A 15788-nucleotide genomic window follows, 5' to 3' on the forward strand; every position below is an offset into this window, starting at 1 on the left:
ATTAAAATTTGTGTAAAATTCCCACGAAGACGTCCAAGAATGTCTAACCTAATATGGGACAGCTCATATGGATCAAATTCTTTAAACTTTCCTTGACCAAGCACACTGTTAACACGGTTTATACAACAAACTGTACCAGACTTCCTTGCATTAACATTTCTACTTATTTTCGTATAATGTTTTTATATACTTGGGTATGGGACATTCTTACATTCTTCATTGTGTCTTCCGGTGTCTGTATTTATGATTCTAGACAGGAACATTGTTGTTGCACACCTGATACTACTTTACTGACAGGTTTTTTAGTTTCTCACACGCAGTATGAGCTCGAACTACCTCATTATTTGTAACGGCGCTGCTCAGTAAAGCTTGTTTTAGAACTTCCGTTTCTTAGCTGACTTGTACCTGTATCTCAGTTACATCTACACTATGTGATCAAAAGTATCCGGACACCTGGTTGAAAGTGACTTACTTCGCACCGCCCTCCATCGGCAATGATGGAAATCAATATGGTGTTGGCCCACCCTGAGCCTTGATGACAGCTTCCACTCTCGCAGGCATACGTTCACCCAGGTGCTGGAATGTTTCTTGGGGAATGGCAGCCCATTCTACACGGTTTGCTGCTATGAGGAGAGGTATCGATGTCGGTCTATGAGGCCTGACACGAAGTCGGGGTTCCAAAACATCCCAAAGGTGTGCTGCAGGATTCAGGTCAGGACTCTGTGCAGGCCAGTTCATTATAGTGATGTTATTATCGTGTAACTACTCCGCCATAAGCTGTGCGTTATGATCAGGTGCCCGATCGTGTTGAAAGATGCAATCGCCATCTACACGTTCTGAAAAACAGCAACAGTCAATTCCGACAACTAACAATAGAAGGAAAATTCTACATATAAAAGGTTATAGTCGAAAGGAAAAATGTAATAAACGAAAACACAACACTTGGCAAGAACATACTCTGTACCGCTCTGAGAGAACTTACCAAGGAAACAGAACAGAAAGCACAGACAGGCAAAAGGACCACTTCCCCATCACACATAGAGACATAAACAACGAACAGAAGTCGTAATTCTCGCTATAGTTTTTACAGCCTTCTCGCAACATGCGATACACCTCTCGCCAAACACGCGAACAGCAAGACTGCGTAATATTCTTGATCATATACAAAGTGCGAAAGTTTTGTTTTTCTGTGTATAGAATCAGCTATATACCATCCAGCGAACTTGAGTACACGAATAACTAAGTAGCAGCCCAGTACACGCCAAATAACTCGATTCCACAACACTAATACAACCCCAAGTGTATATTGCTAACATACGAAGTTCACCTTTTAATATTTTGTTTACTAACAGCCGCTCACAGTGTTGCAGATGACATGATGTTCGTTGAAAAAAGCACGGCTGCAGAAAAAGAACAGAAAATATGTTGCAAACAGCGACAATAGTTCTCAAAGACATGCTATTTCATACAATAAATAAGGTAGTATGAAAGTATCCATAGAAAACTATATCTCAAAAAAGCGAATAGTAAAAATGTAATAATGTGTCACTGAATTTTTATAATTATGCTATTTTCTGCATGTTCTAGATTAAGAAAACGCATTGATGACGGTGATATTTGTTGTCGAAGTTAGTTTGGGAAATCAAACAAATAAACAAATTACAAGGTGTTTTGCATCAAGGTGGACTCAATTGTTGCCATCCACAAATTGCTCTTCAACAGTGGGAAGGAAGAAGGTGCTTAAAACATCAATGTAGGCCTGTTTTGTGACAATGCCACGCAAAACAACAAGGGGTGCAAACACCCTCCATTGAAAACACGACAACACTGTAACACCACCGCCTCCAAATTTTACTGTTGGCACTACACACGCTGGCAGATGAGGTTCACCTGGCATTCGCCATACGCACATCCTGCCATCTGATCGCCACATTGTGTACAGTGATTCGTCAATGCACACAACGTTTTTCCTCTGTTCAATCGTCCAATGTTTACGCTCCTTACACCAAGCGCGGCGTCGTTTGGCATTTACCAGCGTGATGTGAGGCTTATGAGCAGCCGTCCGACCATTAAGTCCAAGTTTTCTCACCTCCCGTCTAACTGTCATAGTACTTGCAGTGGATCCTGATGCAGTTTGGAATTCCTGTGTGATGGTCTGGATTACACATTACGACCCTGTTCAACAGTCGGCGTTCTCTGTCAGTCAACAGACGAGGTCGGCCTGTACGCTTTTGTGCGGTCCGTGCCCCTTCACAATTCCACTTCACTATGACATCTGGAACTGTGGAAGGCGAAGGACACTGACTCGCATTTCTGCGAAGCGACGTAGCTTAGGGGTGGCCAAAATTTAGCGCGCATAACGTGGTTCGTAGTTATGGTTTCTGAAAGGGAGGATATCGCAAAGTTAAGGTTTTCGAGATTACAGACTTAAGAGAAACTGAGGAGAACGTTCTTTGTGAGGATATATTGCGGAGATAGTGGCGAGTGTGAGTGAATTAACCCTATGTCTTTAAGGATGATGCCATTACGGTATTGTACAGTTCAGGACAGACAGAACAAAAGGGATTACGGAGCCTGTGCTGCCAACAGAGAAAAGAAAACTTAAACAACTACAAGGTTGGCACAGAAAGCTACGTTTCAAATAGAAATTACTGTAAGACTCTGTTTGTAATTTATCTAATTGTGAGTTAACAGCTATAACTAAGAAAATGTGTAAGAAACGTAATAACTGGAAAGAGTGATAATCACAATGCTAATATTACAAACAGATAAAGAGTCTTAGGACTGAAGAAACATAGTTAGGGACGTTAGGAGTAACTAATATTAACTATTTAGTCTGGCGTTACTAACTTGATGGAGTGTTTTCCGACCACAGATACAAAAACCATCAGAAACTTATTTGCTTCTAGGTTTTTCCAAACTGTCGATAAAGTATCAATAAAATAAAGGTTTCTACTAACGAAAACTCAGAATTATATAGAAAAAGAAAACATATTACCAACAACCGGCCTCATACATACAACGTAATATTACAAACATCCTAAGAGGATTTTTTGGGATTAACTTTAAAAAACTTTACAAAACGAAGACAAACTACTTCAACATTGTTCAGAAACATGTTTTGAGATCAAATATGATCAGTTAGGTAACTTACAAGAAAAAAATAAACAATGACTTTTAGCGGAAAAATGACAATAGGTACGTGAACGAATCAACTAAGCGTTTAATATTTCGTTCATCAGACGAAATCCATACCTTTTTCTGAATCGAGAGCATTTTGCACATCTACTATTACATTTAGCACATGTTTTAGTAGTCTTTAAGGCGTGGACGTATGTGTTACTTTTGACACCTTCAGCTTTATTGGCTGACTGGATCCCGATTGGACTTGCGCTGCTGATTCTTTGAACCAGTTATCATTTTCAAACTTTAGCTAAGAATTTTGTCCATCGCTGCCTGAAAGACCCAAGAAAAATGTATGGAATTAATTTTCTTCTCTTTGGTAGTGGCTTTGATTAATGCCATGCCTATTTGTTTTACAAAATCTCGATGCACCATCATGCTATTCTTCTTTATAACCAATCCTTCCGTAAGAACAGACATATCGTCTTATTGTTTCTTGGATTTCTTCGCGAACGTTCTCTTCTTCTGCCTCCTCGTCGTCCTTTATATCACCGACTGTTTACAGTCTGATATCTCTGTTTCATTGATACTAATCTCGGCTGTATCTTGTAAAGAATCTTGTATAGAAGGAGTCACCAGTCTTCACTTGCTAACTTTGAGGCCAAATTTTGATCGTCTTTTAAATGTTGCTCTAGTCTGCCTATAATAATTTTTAAAAATCTGTGATGACGAGTAAGAAATGTAACGGTTATAGCTTCGTGGGACAGATTTCAATATCAACTGGTTCGTACCTACAGAATTAACGATCGAATTTTCTCATTATGAGAGTACCGAAGTGCGACGTATTTTAGTTGTTAACAACCATTCAAAAGATAAGATAGAAAAAAAATGTTTTTATTCAAGACAAGCGATTTCAGCAGCTTAACCGTCACCTTCAGGTCTTAAATAGTATGTGTAGTAAAACATGTTCATTTTACTTTGAACCTCATGCACATGGTGTCAAGTGGATAAAATTCAGCACATTGTCATCGCTAAAATATTTAAAACCACACAGCAACTTGTCCAAAAGGTCATGTGCATGTACATATTTGCTCAAAGATGCTTGATACATGATACAAATACGGTACACAGTAGCACATCTGTTTACATATGCTGGACACGTCACGATCTTGGCTTTTGAATGGTTTTTAAGAGTTAACAGTCAGTGTTAAGCACGGGTCTGCACAGTGCAAAAGCACGGCCGACACTAAGATTACATTCAAGAAGAGTTGCAGTAGCACAGGAACTGTATATAAAAGAGTGATTCGTTAGGTAATTAATCACCCCACGGATGAAGTTAAGGGTTACGTAATAGTTACTGTTAAAGCAATTACTGTAATAACATCAGGAAACGCTACAGTAAAAATATAGACGTTGTTAAGGAGTTACGCGATTGCACAATAATATTTCAGAGACTATAGGATATTACAGGCGTTTGGAAGCAAACCAAAGCGAGCAGTGTTAAGTTATCGACTCGCACAGATTCACTTACTGTTCTTCAGATCTGAGGTGTCTGTAGCTGTGTTGTTTCCATCTGTTTTCAAGCGGAACGTTTTGTATCGCTACAGAAAATTAAAGTAATGCAAGACGAAAGGAAGCAAGGTCAAAAATAGAATACGCATGAAGATTTTACTGTAGAATGAGAAGCACGTAACGGAAAATTTAGTTCCTCCTTAATCTTATAAAATTACGTAAAGAATGATTTAAAATACCCCGACGGAAAAATTCTCAACACAAAGAGGGAGTTGTGCAACGCAAACGAAGGTCGGTAGGCGTGTTCCCAAATCTGAAAAACGATGTCTATTCCTATTTCGCATCGCTTGTGTAAGAGTAGCGCTAGTAGCTCCATTATGAGGATGCAAATCGGATTGGCTTTAAAGACATGTTGTAACGGTCGTGAACGTTAATTACCTTTGAGTCTGGACATAAAGAGTTTATGTTAGTCAAGAATGTCCGTAAGGTAACAAAGGCGCCATTATCAGCACCTAATTGAGTTTGAACTAGGTCGCGTAACAGGGCTAGGAGAAGCTGAACGTTCCTTCTGCGATATTGCAGAAGGACCTGACAGGAATCTAGCCACTGTGCATGATTGTTGGCAGCACTGGTTACGAGAATTTACAGTCGGAAGAACACCGGACTGGTGACGGTCATGTGGCACTACCGGAAGGGAAGGCCATCGTGTCAGCGTATGGTTCTGGCGCATCCATTGTGTCCAACATTTTATACAGAGTGTCGGCATGTTGCCTTGGTCTGTTCTATCACAACTGCCTCCAATCGAATACATATGTGACATAATCGGACGACTGCTCCAGATCCATCCAGAAAAGAGCATTAACCGTCCCTGAACTGACCGACTAAGTCCAACACGTATTTACTCCATCCGGCAAATTGACATCCGGCACCTGTACAACATAACGCATGCACGTCTGCATGCTTGCCTGCAGCATTGGTTCGCTTACACAGGTTCTTAATGTATCAGCATTCTACATTTGCAATAGCTTACGCAGCTCTTCCATTAACCTCTGACCTTGCAATATTAATCACTTAAATGTGTTACCTAGATAAATGTATTCTCGAAATTTCATTACTGCACATTAATTATTTTTTGGTACCGAAATTTTTTCCTTCCAATGTATCTGGAAACTAACTTCCGTGCGTGAAGAAAACAGAATCATATACTATGTTCGTTCAGCAAAAGATTACTGTATTTATTAAATGGTTCAAAAAGGTTCAAATGTGTGTGAAATCTTACAGGATTTAACTGCTAAGGTCATCAGTCCCTAAGGTTACACACTACTTAACCTAAATTATCCTAAGGACAAACACACACACCCATGCCCGAGGGAGGACTCGAACCTCCACCGGAACCAGCCGCACAGTCCGTGATTCCAGCGCCTTCGACCGCTTTTTTTGTTTTGTTTTTCATCTCATTTTGTTCGCTTTCGTTCGTTGCATCTGCTCGGGGCGGACGTCGTACGACATCCGTTTAAGTTCGTTGTTGATCTATTAACTCAGTTTTTTTAATACAGGGGCAGCTCATCCTCTGACCAAACACGCTGAGCTACCGTGCCGGCATCGCTCGGCTAATACCACATGGCTATTAAATGGTATTTTATCTTATAGATTTACAAGAGGAGATCATAATAGCCAATGTGTGTGATGAAAAAGTACGAGAAATGACATGTTGTCATAACACATTGGTGGCCCATAAACTGTATTTCAATAGTGTAATCCGTATTAGGGTATGCAACGGTAACTGTCTTCTAGACAATTTCATATGAACTTATCAACGTTGGTTGAAGTATTAACATTATGTGCGTTACACTGTATCATGTTATCTCCAACAACATCTCTGTGCTTAATACAAATTTTTCTCTGCTGTTTGAACGTTGTATATTTGATATTACTTTATTAGGTATTACTTTATGACGAGAGGCGCTTCTAAGTATTTGTTTTTACAGTTCACAGCACTCGCACGTTTTGAGAGAAAGTGTTATCACAAGGAAAACGATTACTGTTGTTTAACCAACAATTTCCTCTGTAGCGTTCCTACAGCAGTTATCCACCTGTAATTGAAAGTTTTTACTGGATGTCAGAGAGAATTTTGGCTGTTAAGCAGACGAGACGCGTATTTCGTTTCATGGGAATGTAAACACACACAGCTGTGACGTCAGCTGGTCCTGTATGAAAGCTGCTTCTTCAAATAGGGCACTGTTTGCAATTTTATAACGTATAGCAGCAAGTAGCTACAATTTAGTTTTGACAAAGTTCATTGGTAGCTGAGTGGTCAGCGTGACAGACTGTCAATCCTAAGGGCCCGGGTTCGATTTCCGGCTGGGTCGGAAATTTTCTCCTCTCAGGGACTGGGTGTTGTGTTGTCCTAATCATCATCATTTCATCCTCATCGACGCGCTGGTCGCCGAAGTGGCGTCAAATCGAAAGACCTGCACCAGGCGAACGGTCTACCCGACGGGAGGCCCTAGCCACACGACATTTCCATAAAAATAACATAGTCATCTACAGACGGCTCATATGCTTTTATCAAAAGCACGTGGCAAGATTTACACGTTATTTTCATGGAATAACCAGAAATTAACAGATTGAAATATGAGTATCAGACAGTGATGATTACAACTCAAACCTCGTGTTAGATTGCACGATGCTTGAGATAAGGACCTGGAATATTTGCTGTTAACATCTATCTGCAATGTAGAATATTCAAGTCGTACTTCATTTCTTTATTAAGCTGGTCTACATCACTTTTGCTAAAAATTCAAGGTTTCTTAATCCAAACATCATAAATATTCAGCCCCACCACATCACAAATTGTGCGTACAGGTATTTTTCGCCTTTGTAGATCACTGTTGTGGCGTTCGCTGTGTTATTCAGTGGTTTGGTATTTAACTAATTTGTAAATGAAAATGATAATCTTATTTTATTACATTGAGTAATTACCAAATAAATTTTCTCCCGGCTAAAGATTTGGTCAAGTTGCTAAATAACTCCAAGTTTACGTCGTGTTAAAGTGTTTTCTGTAAGTTGTGTAAGTGTCACTAAATCACAGTTCATACAACAGATTCTATACTACTATGGATTATGATGGAAACAGTTATCATCAGCAAAATGATCATTAAAACCAGCGAATATCAGCCGTGCACAACACTGACGTATGTTACCCGAAACAATATTCTTCGCAACTCGTGCGTAATTAATTTCGGCTCCATACATCAGCTAGAAAAGTTTCTTGTAAGGATCGTGCTATGAGCACTGTTTCTAAACAACCAATCTGATACGAATCATTTTCATTACAATGAGTTCGGAATCACCGGTGCACATTTATTTTTACACATCTGTATTACGTTCGGCATTTATGTCTGCAGAGTTGCGTAATTTGAATTTGCCGCTGAGATAATTGTTAAGATGGCGGCAGACAGTTGATAGAGACTTTCTATTTTTAGACCAAATAAGTAAGTATTTGAAATGCTTATTAAACTCTATAAACACTACTTTAGTATTGTGCACTATTTAGACTTCATCAAGCAAACATTTGATTTGTTTCTAAGGAAAACACAGACAAAAACCCGATACAAATCGCTATCATCAATGGCTGCGCTCCTTGCAGCGGAAAGAAATAATTAACAAAAAAATGGTTCAAATGGCTCTGAGCACTATGGGACTTAACATCTGTGGTCATCAGTCCCCTAGAACTTAGAAATACTTAAACCTAACTAACCTAAGGACATCACACACATCCATGCCCGAGGCAGGATTCGAACCTGCGACCGTAGCAGTCGCGCGGTTCCGGACTGAGCGCCTTAACCGCGAGACCACCGCAGCCGGCAATAATTAACACAGATAATGCTTACTGAGAGAGGAATTAAAGTTACAAATTATTATTCACTCATCTTTATAATAATAATGAGCTCTATTCTCAAGTAATAATTAACAAATAATTACAGTTTCTTAACAGACCTCAGTTTGATTTGCGTCCGCAACCTACAAAAGCCAACTAACAAAAGGTAAAAACAAAGGAAGACAAACGCAGATGATGAAAGGAATTTACAATTATCATTGTCTTTGTATGATACACATCGATATGTCCAATTACATCATAGAATATTATATAAATAATTAATATTTGTCATCGTTTTCACTGTTTTTATCGTACGTCGAATAGATAATGCTTATAACTGTTAGAGGCATAATTTCCTCTCATCGCACTGTAGCCAAAAATTTATCTCGTGGATGCTACGCTGTATTAATTAGTATGCCTTGGAGCTATGATTCAGTGCCATTTTGCACCATTACGTCAGGTTTGTTTGACTAACTATCTGTTATAAATTTGTCTGTATTGTTTAAGGAAACATCAGCTTAATGTTTTCTTTATGCTCTGTGGATACCTGTGAAAATTACACTCAGCTGAAGAATGGGAATGACCTAGACGTATATTGCTACATTTATGTTTAATAGCTCCACAACAGAGGAAAAATCTTTCAGACATTTCATCGAGAGCCTATTGTACATACACTACCGGGAAAACATTTGCACACCTGGAAAGACGACGTCGATTTTTATCCGATGACGACATGTACCACCGGGAGGGGATAGCAGATGCATTGATAACTGTTCCACTGTCGTCCGGTAGTGGCATAGCTACTAATGTGCTGTCTGTGTCCACCGTTAATAGCAGAAGCTCACAGCTAGAAGGCTCAGTGTGGTGCAAAGGTGTGAAGCAAGCAGGCAACCGCACAGCCCCACCGGTGCTTTCTGCAGCCGAATGAGCGAGTCTGAAAAGGGTGGAACTGTGGCTGTCCGAGTGATGGGGAGGTCCTATCGGAGAATTGCCACACAAATTAGGGGCGCTGCATCAGTTGTGCAACAATTCTGGTGTTTGTCGTCACGTGAACATTTCCCCACACAGATATCACACGAAGCTACAGCAGAACACTCAGGCACTCCAGGTAATGGGGACGTATACCACTGCTAAGTATTGCTAGGACAGGTATTTTACAATAAATATACGGAATTTTGGAGAGAAATGCAGTTTAAGAAATTATAACATTGTTAAACCACGTTACAAAATAGCGTATAACGAAATGCGTGTTATGTAAACATGAAAAAGACACCTGTGCCTTTGCAGGGGATTAGTAACTTAATCTGCTGGTAAATGAAGAAGCTTCATTTACACTGTCGTGTGGAGAATACCTTGTGGAACTATTTTAGGCAATGCGTAATAGTCAACTCAGCACTGTTTTTCATGGTACTGTCGTTCCTTGGCAAAATAGAAAAATAAGCAGTAGAACTTTGAAAGTTGTAACATTTCTGTCAGCAAGACTTTCATCACTATAAAACTCATCAATCTTACCATTCCTCTGCCAACTTTTCTAAGCTAGAAGCAGTACTTTACACTAACTGGTTCTGCTATTATTGATCGAAAGGTACAGCTCATGGATGTAAGATTTGTCGGTTGACATTATGTTGAATATAGGAGAACTTGTAAAAGGTTTTGACGTTTGTGCATTTACACGCTGCAGTTATTTACGAACCTATGACATGTTCTACATTTAATGTGAAAAATGCTGTCTTTAAAGTATTTGGTTTCGTTGTAATACTGGTGAGTCGGAATGAATCAGCTCATTCCTTGTTCTCCGACGGAGATTTCTGAAGCTGACAGCTATTGCTCACAGAGTCCATTAGTTCCCATTAAAGTTGGGTGTGCCCTTTGTAAGAATAGGTATGAACTAACCAGTTCAAGGAAATGAGCGTCGTAACTAATTTCAGAAGAAAATCTGTACTCAAGGGCAAGACGACAAAGTATACGTTTCAGGTGCGGTTCTTTCTTTTAGTGCCGTCTTTCTAATGTTTTATCTCAAATAACCTCCGAAGAATATGTGGCAGAATTTACGAAGTCACACCAGACTCATTCTGACCCCATTCCTAATCGGTTCGCAAATTATGAGCACGAAGAAATTCTGTTGACATGGAAAGGTGTACCTTTCCCGTCCTCATTACGTGTTATGCATACTGGACACGGTAACTTCTTTTTCTAGTCATTTAGCAACGCAGCTTGGCGAAATATTGCGAGTACCGCTTTCATGTAAGCTCTCATATTGTAGTTTGTTGTGCTTCCCAGCGGCACTTTCACTTCTACTAAATATACCGTTAAAAATTCCTTCACATCGTCTCTGAATCTTCCCTACTCCTCCGTAAATCCCACTTGGGGACAGAGGTAGGCGGTCATACAGTACGCAGTAATTTGTCGAAATATGATTTTCTGAGCGACATCATTCGTCCGATCATGAGACACTCTTTCTCAGGAACAGGGATAATACATGGCACTGAGAGTGATTTTCAGCTTGTAAGAGAACCAGATTGCAGCTATAAGATTCTAAGACAAGAAAAGTAACCAGCAGCCTAGAAAGAACCGAGACAGGTTTGTAATCAATACGCGATGTTATTGAATCTGTAGATTGGGCAATCAATAAAGCCAGCCAAGGACATCTTGGAAAGCGAGTTAGAGTTCAGGGGGAAGAAATAAATAATTCTTTGGTTTGGTACTGACAACGTAGTGCTGTTGGGAACACCCAAGGACTTGTAAGAGTAGTTCAGCGAAACGGGTAATGTCTTGAAAAGAGGTTACAAGGTCAATATCAACTACTGTAAAGTAATCGTAGTCCAGAGTTGTCGAATTAAATTAGACGATGCTGACGAAACTGGATAAGGATATGAGACATTAGCTGTAGTACATGAGTTTTGATATTTAAGGAGCAAACTGATCATGCCCGAAGTAGAGACGACAGAAAATGTAGACTGGCTGTAGCAGGAAAAGTATGTATGAGATACGAAGAAGAGGAATTTGTTTAATTACAGAAATGAAAATGTAAGTGTTCGTCTGTTCAAAATCCGAATTATGTGAAATCTCTTCATCAACTTCTTGAAATTTTAAAACAGCGTTGCTTTAGAAACGTGCGTACTTTTGTATATCTTCGAGAGCGTCATCTTAAAATAATTATATAAATACACGTTGAATGTAGAAGGGGATAATGTTGTTACCAAAAATCTCGAAAAATTCTTCACCAATTTACTTCAGATTTTTACTCGTTACTCTAATTAACATTCGGACGGATAAAGACCGAAAAAAATCGCATCACCAAAGAAGAGCTGTGCGACCTAAATGAAAGTTGTTTGGCGTCTTTCTGAATCTGAAAGATGACGTCTGACCACACTTCCCGCCGGTCGCATAACAGTGGCGCTAATACGAGGATGCAAATCAGGTTTGCTTTATATACGCGCCGTAAAGGCCGTGAACATTAGTTGCTTTTGAAACTGGATGTGTTGAGCTGATGTCAGTCAAGAATGCCTTTAAGGTGACAATGACGCCTTTAATAAGTCCTAGCTATATTTGAAAGAGGTCGTGTGTAATAGGGCGACGAGAAGCTGTATGTTCCTTATGAGTTATTGCAGAAAGGCTTGGCAGGGATGTAGCCACGGTACATTACCGCTGGCAGCGCTGGTTACCAGAATATACGATCGCAAAAAGACTGGCTTCCGGTGGACAAAGTGGCACGTCTGAAAGGGAAGACCGTCGAGTTAGGTGTGTGGCTATGGCGCATCGTACTGGAAGCAGTTGGCAGCTCAGTGACTACGATTTGTTCCAAATCTGTTACTTCAATGAGAAAATGGTTCAAATGGCTCTGAGCACTATGGGACTCAACTTCTGAGGTCATTAGTCCCCTAGAACTTAGAACTAGTTAAACCTAACTAACCTAAGGACATCACAAACATCCATGCCCGAGGCAGGATTCGAACCTGCGACCGTAGCGGTCTTGCGGTTCCAGACTGCAGCGCCTTTAACCGCACGGCCACTTCGACCGGCACTTCAATGAGAGCGCCGAGCATTTAACTGACTCCAAACCACCGCCATTTCCGAATTCAGTGGCATCTAGCGAGAGTTCACTAGGGAGCAGGAGGGAGGTCTGTTGTATTTTTCGATGCAAGATAGTTCAGCATCAGTGCCAGCGATATCCGTGAGTTGGTTAGGAGGAGGTCAGTCGAGAGCCTACAACCAACCAGCGTGTGTGCTACACAGAATGGACCTTCATCTAGAATTGCGGTGTGTGGTGGGATTTCTTTTGGTAAAAGGGGCACTCGTAGTTACCCCACACACCCTGACTGCAAATTTCTACGTCATTCCAGTGATGAGACCCGTTTTGCCGCCACTAGTGAACAGCAGTGTTTTCCAGCAGGATAACGCAAGCCCACATACCATTGTTTTTACGTCACATGCTCTATAGTGTTGACATGCCTTGGCTTGTTGGATTACCAGGTGTCTCCAGTCGAGCACATATGGCACATCATCGGACGACAACTTCATAGTCACCCACAACCAGCCCCTGAATCGCCCGACCAGGCCCAAAATGCATGCAACTCAGTACTACAAACTGATATCAGGGACCTGTACAGAACAATGCATATACGTTTTCATGCTTGCATTCAACATTCTGGTCGTTACACCGGTTATTAATGTACCAGCATTTCACTTTTGCTATGGCTTATCTCGAGCTTATACACAGAAGCGCCAAAGATCATGTAATTCTTCTTTACTTTCGCTCGGGATAGCAGCGTCCTCAGCGAAACTTATCATCGATATCCTTTCATCTTTAATTTCAATCCCACACATTAATCTTTCTTTTATTTCCATCATTGGTGCAGGGGCGAAAGACTACATCCCTGTCTTACACTCTTTTTAATCAAAGAACTTCGTTCTTGGTCGTCCGTTCTTATTATTCCCTCTTGGCTCTCGAACGTATTGTACACTGAAACGCCAAAGAAAGTGGCATAGGCATGCGTATTCAAATACACAGATATCTAAATAGGCAGAATACGGCACTGCGTCCGGCAACGCCTATAGAAGACAAGTGTATGGCGCAGTTCTTACATCGGTTACTTCCGCTACCATGGCAGGTTGTCAAGATTTAAGTAAGTGTGGGCGTGGTATAGTCGGAACACGAGCGATGGACTCAGCATCTTCGAGGTAGCGATGAAGTGGGGGTTTTCCCGTATGATCATTTCACGAGTGTACTGTGAACATCAGGAATCTGGTAAAACATCAAATCTCCAACATCGCTGCGTCTTGAAAAGATCCTGAAAGAACGGGACCAACGACGACTGAAGCGAATCGTTGAGCGTGACTGAAGCGCAACCCTTCCTCAAATTGCTGCAGATTACAATGCTGGGCCATCAACAACTGCCAGCGTGCGAACCATTCAAGAAACATTATCGATATGGGCTTTCGGAGCCGAAGTGCCACTCGTGTGCCCTTTATGACTGCATGACACATAGCTTTAGCCTTGCCTGTGTCCGTCAACACCAACATTGGACTGTTGATGACTGGAAACATGTGCCCTGGTCGGACCAGTCTCATTTCAAATTGTATCGAGCGTATTGACATGAATGGGTATGAACCCACAGACTTTGCAAGTCAACAGGGGACTGTTCAAGCTGGTGGAGGCTCTGTAACGGTGTGAGGCATGTGCAGTTTGAGTAATGTGGGACTCCTGATATGTCTAAATACCACTCTGGCAAGTGATACGTACATAAGCATCCTGTCTGATCACCTGCATTCCGACAGACTTGGGCAAATCCAGCAGGAGAATGTGATACCCCACACGTCCAGAATTGCTACAGAGCGGCTCCAGCAACACTCTTCTGAGTTTAAACACGTCCGCTGTCCACCAAACTCCACAGGCATCAACATCATTGAGCATATCCGGGATGCCTTGTAACTTGTTGTTCAAAAGAGATCTCCATCCCCTCGTACTCTTACAGATTTATGGATAGCCCAACAGGATTCATGGTGTCAGTTCCTTCACCAGTACTTGAGTCACTAGTCGAATCCATGCCACGTAGTGTTTCGGCACTTCTGCGTGTTCTCGGGGCCCTACACGACATTAGGCAAGTGCACCAGTTTCTTTCGCTCTTCAGTGTACTAACCCGTGATTTTGATATTTTACTCGCTTACATATGTTATCTAGACAAATTTATTCTCGATATTTCATTATTCTACATTAAGTATGAAAGCTATAATTATGAACTATGGGATGTAAGACGAAAGGTTAGGGTCCATTTGCCATCATGTGTCATTTCCTGTTGCTATTTTACTGACTTAAAAACGTCCGAAACAGGTAGGCCTTTGCCTACCACAATTCCAGTTAATTACAACACAGATAGAGTAAGTTACCAGTTCTCAATAATAGGGCAATAAAAACAGGTAAACCTAAAGTAATAAGATTTTCAGATAACCCAAATTATGAAATAGCTCCTAATTTAATTAAAAGGGGACAGGCAGCCCTTCAATAATAACAGCTTCAATTAAGTAAAATTACCAAAATGAAAGCAGACAGGCCTTCAGTGATAACAGCTTTAGTTAAGTACAGTTGCCAAACAAAAACAGTCAGGCATTCAATAATAACAGCTTCAGTTAAGTAAATTTACCAAGTACCAAAGTGGCAGGCCATCAATAATAATATCTTTGTTTAAGTAAAATTAACAAATAGAAAACAGACGGGCCTTCTTTAATAACGGCTTCAGTTATATAAAACTACCAAATAGAAAATAGGCTGGCCTTCAATGATAACAGATTCATTGAAGCAAACTAGAAAACAGAAAACAGTAAGGCCCTCTTTAATATCAGCATCAGTTAGGTAAAGTTACCTAACCATAAAAGAGGCAGGCCTTCAGTGATAACAAATCCAGTTAAAAAAAACACGAAACAGAAAACAGTCAAGCATTCTTTAATAACTGCTTCAGTTAGTAAAACTACCATACAGCATACAGGTTAACCTTCAATAATAACAGGTTCAGTTAAGGGGGGATGTAACAGAAAATGTAAACATTTGTTTAAAAAATCATTACAACCACATTTATTAATGCAGAGATCTAAAATTTTGCAAAGCAAGACAGCTGTGTTTTAATCGTAAAATATAATAAAATATACACGATTAATATTTTGCCAGAAATTTGAATTTCAATTTTTTCGTGTCTTTTTTATAAAAAGTCGTAACTGAAATTCTAATTATGCAATTAATCTGAAAATTTCATTGTAGTATCCTGAGGAGTTCATAAGA

This window comes from Schistocerca piceifrons, chromosome 2 (assembly GCF_021461385.2).
Source record: "Schistocerca piceifrons isolate TAMUIC-IGC-003096 chromosome 2, iqSchPice1.1, whole genome shotgun sequence".
Lineage (NCBI taxonomy): Eukaryota > Metazoa > Arthropoda > Insecta > Orthoptera > Acrididae > Schistocerca > Schistocerca piceifrons.